This window comes from Cyprinodon tularosa, unplaced genomic scaffold (assembly GCF_016077235.1).
Source record: "Cyprinodon tularosa strain WSP-4 unplaced genomic scaffold, ASM1607723v1 ctg1065, whole genome shotgun sequence".
Taxonomy (NCBI): domain Eukaryota; kingdom Metazoa; phylum Chordata; class Actinopteri; order Cyprinodontiformes; family Cyprinodontidae; genus Cyprinodon; species Cyprinodon tularosa.
The window spans coordinates 175,281-183,586 of NW_024037855.1; positions in this window are offsets into that span (position 1 = coordinate 175,281).

The window sequence follows — 8,306 nt, forward strand, 5'->3', positions numbered from 1 at the left end:
TTACTCGAAACGAAGTCATTTAGAATGTTTTTAGAGCATAAACAGTAGTGTATAGGATTTCCTGAAAGCGCGCACATGCGCGCTCCTGACGCTACGGAAACCGGCAGACCAAACCAGCGCATTCAGCTCGGCAAAGAACTCATGCTCTTCCTCAACACTGAAGTCCTCAGACATTTTTCTTTCGTTGTTTCTTTCTTTGCACAGGTAAACAGCACATTTCTTCTTCTACGCTTGCATTATTGGCAGAGCAGACGCTGAATGCGCACTTTCATCTGGTTTGGTCTGCCGGCTTCCGTAGCGTCATGAACGCGCCGGGAGGTCTGACAAAGGAACTTGAACCACTCGACATCGGTGTGAACCAGCCGTTCAAAGTAATGCTGCCTTCACAGCAGACGCAGCAGGCGCAGCAGAAGCAGCGAGTTTACATGCAAAGTCAATGGTTGACGCTGGTCAAAGCGCATGAAAGGGTCCCACAGCGCGTTTTGAGCAGCAGGCACAGCGCGTCTGAGCAGCTGAAGCAGCGTGTCGGGAGCGTTTAAGCATCTGACGCGCCAGACGCGCTGCAAACGCGCTGCTGCTCGAGATGGAAAAATTTAAGTTTTGCTGCTTGACGTGCCGCATCAACCAATCAGAGAAGCTGATCTGGGAGCTGACAGAGAGACAAACACATCGTTGATGATACAGAGCGCTGTGATCGCTCCTCTGAAACAGTTTATTAACGCCTAAATTAACTTAAAATGCTGAAACCAGCCGACAGAATATGTTCTCTTTTATTATCCTGGTGACTGCAGTTTGGATTATTTAGATGAAAAACACCTACCAGCCGCCGCGGTGAACCCGGAGGCGACCTGGCCCAGAGGCTGCTGTTGAATTAAGTTTTCAGGTGGGTTTTCTCACTTAAAAAACATATTAAAACTACTTTATTCCCACTGATCACAGCAAATATAGCTGCAAGGCAAAGAAATGATAGAGTAGCTCCACCCAACGCGCGTCAGACACACTTTTGCACCGCGCAGGCAGAGCAGCAAAGATGCTTCAGCCGCGCGTCAGAACTGGTACAATGTAAACTGCAGGCACCAGGATAGCTGGCCTTAATTGTTCATTTCACTCATCTGCCTAAATCTGCCTGGTCTCTAGTTAACACTCCTCTCATCCATCTGCTTCTGTTCCTTTATATTCGGCTCAGCACAACTGTCGAGGCCAGATCATTGTTTGTTTGTGTGCTGTTTCTCTCATGTCAGTTTTATTTAGTTGCAAGGTTCATGTCTTGTTTCCTGGCAGCCAGTGGATTTAGAGGGTTTTGCGTTTGTCTTGTCTTCAGATTATGTCCCTACCTGATCTTTTTTTTCCTTACCTGGATCGGCTTCCTTCCTTCTAGCCCATTGGCTGCATAGCACCTCTTTCTTGGGAGATGGACTAAACTCATCTCCTGTCAGATGATCATGGTCATTTACCTGTGTTATAGAGATAAGGTCAGTTTTATTCTCATGAGTCTGGCTATAAGAAGGAGACCAGTTTAAAGTTTCCTGCAAAAATCCCGGTACCACGAATTGTCTCTGTCCCTTAACCGCTGAGCCTGCCCGTCGGCATCTGAACCTGCCTGCCTGCATCTGTGCGTGTCTGTCAGGGCACACTTCTGAACCCGTTCTGACTCTGATCCTGCCTAAACACTCTGAGGATTCTTGGACTCTGTTCCACGGCCGATCGGCGGATCCGCCGTGGATCCGCACCTCTGGTCGTAGACCCCTGGATCTTGGAACTCTTGCTACAAGCATGCTTAGTGTGAGGGAGTACCTTTGCGTCAATGAGTAGATGCAATCAACTGGTTTTCCTTAGATAGAAAACTGAATCAATTTGACTGGATGATCTGTAGACCTGTAAAGTGCCTGGAACTGACATGTGTTTGGAATTGGTACTATATACATAAACTGAAATTAATTGTAAAATAAGGTTCCACAATTCTGTCCCATGCAGAGCTGCCACAGGGCTGGTCCAAGTGAACTAGCTTGAAGTCATCATCTGGTAGTGGCAATGTTATGCAATACGGCACCTGCAACAATATTGTCAGAGGCCCTGTCAGGTGCAACCCCTCAGACTTTTCAGACCCTGAAATTTTTCCATTAGTAGCCCGAAGGTCAATTTAATGCATGCCCTTGTCCTGGGTAAGAGATGCATAGTAACGGGTTTGTGGTCCAGAGTTTGGGTCAGGGAAGGGCGTCGTAAAATACTGCCTGCAGGCATAGCCCCTGTCTTCAAGCAGGTTCCCGTAAAAATCTAGCCTGACGTAGTCCTACTCAATTCTAGTCAGAATATGAGTCTGATACTGCTCTATAGAGCTGTGATTATGGGGCGAGTTTGCGAACGAACCAGGAAAAAAAAATGCCTCTGGACTCAATTGGATAGACCTACAACCAATAAGAGCAACGGAGTGCGTGACGTATGTTAAGCGACGCATAGTTGTTGTCAAGAAAAATCAAAGAATGCAGTTGCACGCCTAGAATAAGGCCCCGTCCACACGAAATCAAAACGAACACGAAACGCTAGTATTTTCCAGAATGTTTGTCGTAAAGACGGAGACGTAAAATAAATGTGATCGTCCACACGAATGCATGAAAACGCTGCAAAATGTATGCCAGGCCTGTAAGTGGCGCTGTGGTGCCAAAGCAAAAATAGGCGACGAAATGTTGGGCATGCGCACTAATATTTATACATGGTTGCCCTGCGGGTCCATTTTCGTGGTTCAGTCAAATTCAGGTGCTGAACTATGTCGTCGATATTGCTCTGTTCTTCCTGGAGATATTCCAGAAGAAGAAGATTCTGTTGTAAGCCCGACAGCAGGGTGAGTAGCATGAGCAGCAACCATTCAACACAGTACGGCGCCATTGTTGTTGTGATACTGTGTCGCGCATGCGTGTTTAGAGGCGACGCTATGACGCATGTGTGTAAGAAAAAAAATGCGGTTAGAGCTTAAAGATGGAAACGCAAAAACGGCGTTTCAAAATCTTCCCACTCTGAAGGCTTAATAAAAAAAAAGATTGTTTACAGACCCCCAAAACGCCGGCTTCGTACGAATGAGAGGCTGGTTTGGTGAAAAATTTGTGCGTTTAGGCCAGGGTTCGGCTTCGTGTGGACGGGGCCTAAGAAGATGAGCCTTGATCGCGTTTCTCTGTTCCTCTTTTAAAATTAATTTGCTGTTGATATCTTCTAGAACAGACCTAATAGCAGAATCTACACACCTCAACTCTCCAGCGGCAGCCATTGTTGTTGTCACCCAAGCGCGCTTTGGTGACGTGGTTGATTACGTTACTGTTGATCATCTGTCCATCATCGTATAAAGCCCGCCCTGACAGTTTGATTGGCCCGCCAGATCTTGTGTGAGCATACAGTACTCGCGCTACTATTGAGCAATGCCAAACCGAACTTCCCGACCTCAAACGTTGTGGACGGGACTAAGTTCGGAATGGCACCCAGGCTAGTAAAAATCCCCTCTAATGGAAAATGCAGTTTTGTTAAGCTCGACATAAGTGTGTTTAATACTGTAAACCTGACATTTATGTTCCCTTACCACATTCAAATAATGTACATAAATGTGACTCTGAAAATCCTGAAAACGACTACAGTTTTGAAAATACAGAGTGGAATAAAGGTGACAACTACTGGGAGCATGAACAAATAAAAGCAAATGTAATGATATAAACCTTATTCAGTTAAATAACATGCTGCTCTCAATTTGAACATCTATAATGTTGCTGCTATTTTCAAATATCCTTTACTTTAAACATGTCTATAGCTTTATATTGGTTATTTGTTCTCCAAGTGCACAGTTTATATATTGTTAAAAGTACAGTTTTTTATTGTTTATATTTTAAGTCTTCCCTATTATCTTTTTCTTCTAATTTTTTCTAAGGTCAGCATTTGCATGACAAATTTTTTCTATAATTTTGCTGCTGTAATCACAAGTGTTTCACGGATGCCATTTTTTGGCCCGATACTGATACCTGGCTGTGTAGTATTGGCCGATACAGATACCGGATTGATGTGTGTGTATATATGAAGAACTGCATACTACTTGGATGTAAAATAATGACTTTGTCAAGGTGCCTCCTACCTTTATGAAGCAAGAAAAAGACTAATACAAAGTGAATCCAGTTGAACTTTTTATTGCCGACCTGGAATGGGTGACAATAGTTGAATAAACTTTTGGCTCTCAAAATGGTATGGGTGCCTTATTTGTAGGTACTCGCCGATACAGATGCCACCATTTTACTGCAGTATTGGAGCCCTGCCCAATACTGGTATCGGTATCGGTGCAACACTAGTAAACGCCAGAATTTTCCCAGGAAAATAAAGGGATTTTTTTAATTCATTCTATAAAGGGGGTAGAACGATATAAGTAAATCTAAACAATGTATGCATGAAAAATATATCTGCAAAATCTCTTATATTCAACTACAAAAAATACTTAGTTAAGCACATTTTGCAAAATAGCAATTAAAATAGAAAAATTATATCATAATATCTAACTTAATAACCATTAAAAAAAAACTATTTTCATTAATTTCAGATAGAACTATTCACATACTTGTATTATATTAAACTGAACTTCCAATATTTATAACTGTTCCAAGGATCTCGCATCTTAGTATTTCCACTGTGGACTGAAGAATCTAGAGGGGAGTTAGATTAAAGAGACTGACACAAGAGGGCATCGGATGGTAAATAAGAAATAGACTAAGAAATACTTAAGAACTGAAATACAACCAACAAAAACTCAAAAAGCAAACTTCAATCCAAAAAGGGCCAAACTGAAAATAAATTTCTGTTAAAAATGAATTTTTGTTATATGATATAAATTTGTTTTGATATATATTTTATTAATAGATATAACTATGTTTTTTGTTAAATTTTTCAGTCAGTACTTAATACAGCTGGTACAATAAACTACTAAAATATAATTATTACATTTATTTAACTCAGCATATGGTAAAAAGGCAGCATTTGATGTTAAGGAAAGATCATCTTGATACAATAGAAAAGTCAAGTTATTAAGAAAATTGCAACTTAACAATTACTTTTTAGTTGATTGATAACCTCTATCACCTATAGATTATTTTGATAATATTGTTTCCAGTGGCTACATTTCTAGTCATTTCTAGTAAGAAATATATCCACTTCGTATGTCCACGAAAAGCACTACACTTTTTGGAAGAGACCTCTTTTGTATTCAACGGCCCTCTGCTTCTCGGATTTGAACTTCTTTCAGGCTTCTTTTTCAATCTTTTTCCTTTCCTTACAGCCTTCTCTCTGACAAAGTTCATTGTAAGTCCACTCACAGTATATGCCTCTACAGTTCACCAGTGTCCATCTCCGCAAACTTCTCTCCCCTCTCTCCTTCCACCGCTTCCCCCACACCCCACCTACTCCATCAAGTCTCTTGGGATCTGACCTTGGCCAAACTTCTGACAGCTCACTAAACAGAATGGCCTCATGATCAACATGGAGTTGAATTTACACACACATTTGTGAATACAAACATGTTTACAAATATGTTTGCCTGGCTAACTAAAAAGTATTGCCTGCATTTAAGGTAATTTTTCACTTTTTATAAAATTTTCAAAACTTGAATGACAGATTAATTGACCTTAAGAGACATATAGTAAGTGGTAAGAGGATTTCAAATAATTGCGTTTCCACATGATTTATGTTGCATTCTTTACAAATACAAACAGTGTAACCTAATTTCAAACAATTTTTAACCCACTTTAACACACACATACATACGTATGCATTTCTGTTTATATTAATGCCCTACATTGACCTAAATTTGTTTTATTCATCACATTTATGCCCAACCCTGACATTTACACTAACCCTAATCACTACCAGTATATTCCTAACCTTACATTTAGCCTAAAGTGAATTCATTGTATCTTTAAACTGTCTCCCTAACATAAAAAAATTATTCTACCTCATTAGGCCTAGCCTTTAGTCCCCAAAAGGCTTGTTGGTCCTCATTAGGTGCATAAATGTACCAAAAATTGTCTTAAATAGGTACAATAAAAAGTACACAACCACACATTTTTATCTCACTTTATTTAGTGAGGACCAGATGTTGACTCCCATTGATTTCGAACCATCTATTCCTGACAATAATCATCCATCAGTCTTATTTCTGCTTATTCCATCAGGGTCTAGAATCTCCATCAGCCTTTGGGCGAAAGAGCGGGTACACGCTGGATGGGTTGACTCTGTAACAGGGCAAGAAAGACACATACAAACATATGCACAACCAAAGCACAATCTAGAGAAGCCACCTAACCTAACATTCATTTCTTTAGCTGTGGGGAGAAGCTATAGTACCAGGAGAAAACAAGCACACTCCATGAATAAAGGCCTGGAATCTAACCCAGAACCCTCTTGCTGCAAGGCAGCAGTGTTACAAACTGCGCCACCCTATAGCCCTGACAATAACCTTAAACATATATATTACCTGTACATATCTCGCCTTGACCCTAAACTGAAAAATTTCTTACCTTAGCTCTAAATCTAAGCCCTTGCCAAATAGTTTGTTATAATCAGGATAATACCATCATTTTACAACAACTGGACCTCACTGCTCATAAAAGAAAATAAAAAATAAGTTATCTCTCAGTTGGCTGAACAGGAAAACACACATACATTTTGTGTCATACTATGTTTATGGGGACTATCCATTGACTTCCATTCATTTTGCATTAATTTCTATATCCCAACCAAGACCCCTACCCTAACAATTAACAACACATACGTAACCTGAACACAATTCACACCTTAATCCTAAACCTAACCCCCAACCCAGGAGACCCTATTATCATTGAAACCAGTCATTGGTCCCCAAAATAGCTATAAGTCCGCATAATGTACTATATTTCTAGGAAAGTGTCCCCACAGCGTAACAAAAACATAGCCACACACACACATATACTTTACATGTTGTGTCACACTATCCCTGTGGGCACTCCATTGTCTTCCAGTAATTCCCCACTCGCTTCTATGGCCTACCCCAGAACCTTCCCCTAACCCTAACCTAACCAACATATACCTATCCCTAAACCTAACATGAAATCAATTCACACCTTAGTCCTTAACCCAACACCCATGCCAAGAAGAAAAAATCTTTCCTCATGGGAACCATTGTTGGTCCCCATAAGTACTTATAAGTCCCCAAAATGTAGAAAAATCAATTTTGTTCCCCAGTAGGTAACAAAACATGGACACACACACACACACACACAAACACACACACACACACATCTCCACATAAGCACATAAAGCAGGCAGCTACCAAATGATCCATAAACCAAGATTTATGAGACGAGGGGGCATGTCAGAAGTAAGATGTGAAATATTAACAAGTCATTCCATATTCAAGGGAGGCAGGCATTGAGTTGCATGGATCTGCTACACTGCCCCACGTTATACACACACTGATGCACTCTATCACCCTGGAGATCGAAGCATGCATGTTAGCTTGTCAAACATTGGCTTTGGGGGAAAACGCATATGTTCCCCCAACCCCTGTATTTTTGGCAGCATCATCACTTTTTACGCAAGTTTAATCAGTCTTCTTCTCCATGATGTAGGTTATGCAAGTTTAGGGGCAAAATGTGCACACAAATACATGCCACCCAAAAAGAAAATGCACAACAAATAAGAAAAAAGGAACAATGATTTTTTTTGTTTTTGCAATGATGCACGTACTTGATTTTACAGGCTTCAGCCACAGTTACCTCTTTCTCGAAACTGAAATGATGTAAGAATTCCTCTCAGGAGTTAGAGACCCTTTTCAGTCCTTTACTTTATATGTGCAGGGCCCTAATAGGGAGTCTCAAAGTGATCACTTGTCTTTGACTTTTTTTTATAGTTATCGGTATAATCAGGTATAATCCGATAATGAAATTAGATAGATAGATAGATAGATAGATAGATAGATAGATAGATAGATAGATAGATAGATAGATAGATAGATAGATAGATAGATAGATAGATAGATAGATGGTGATCATTTAACAAAATATATAAAAAAAAGATATTTAAATATAATCACTATGAATTCTGTTTTGGCAGTTTCACGATAATAGTTTTAAGCTTTATTTCACTAAGGGTTGAAACACTGATGTAACTTTAGTGTCCATGTGTTTTCTCATATGCTCATTACATTTCAATCACTAAGTTATGACCAAAAGTAATTTAATGAAATCCTCATGTCTATTCGCTGCAAGCTCATTCAAAGAGGGTAAAGAATAATTTAACCTTAGGTTAATGGT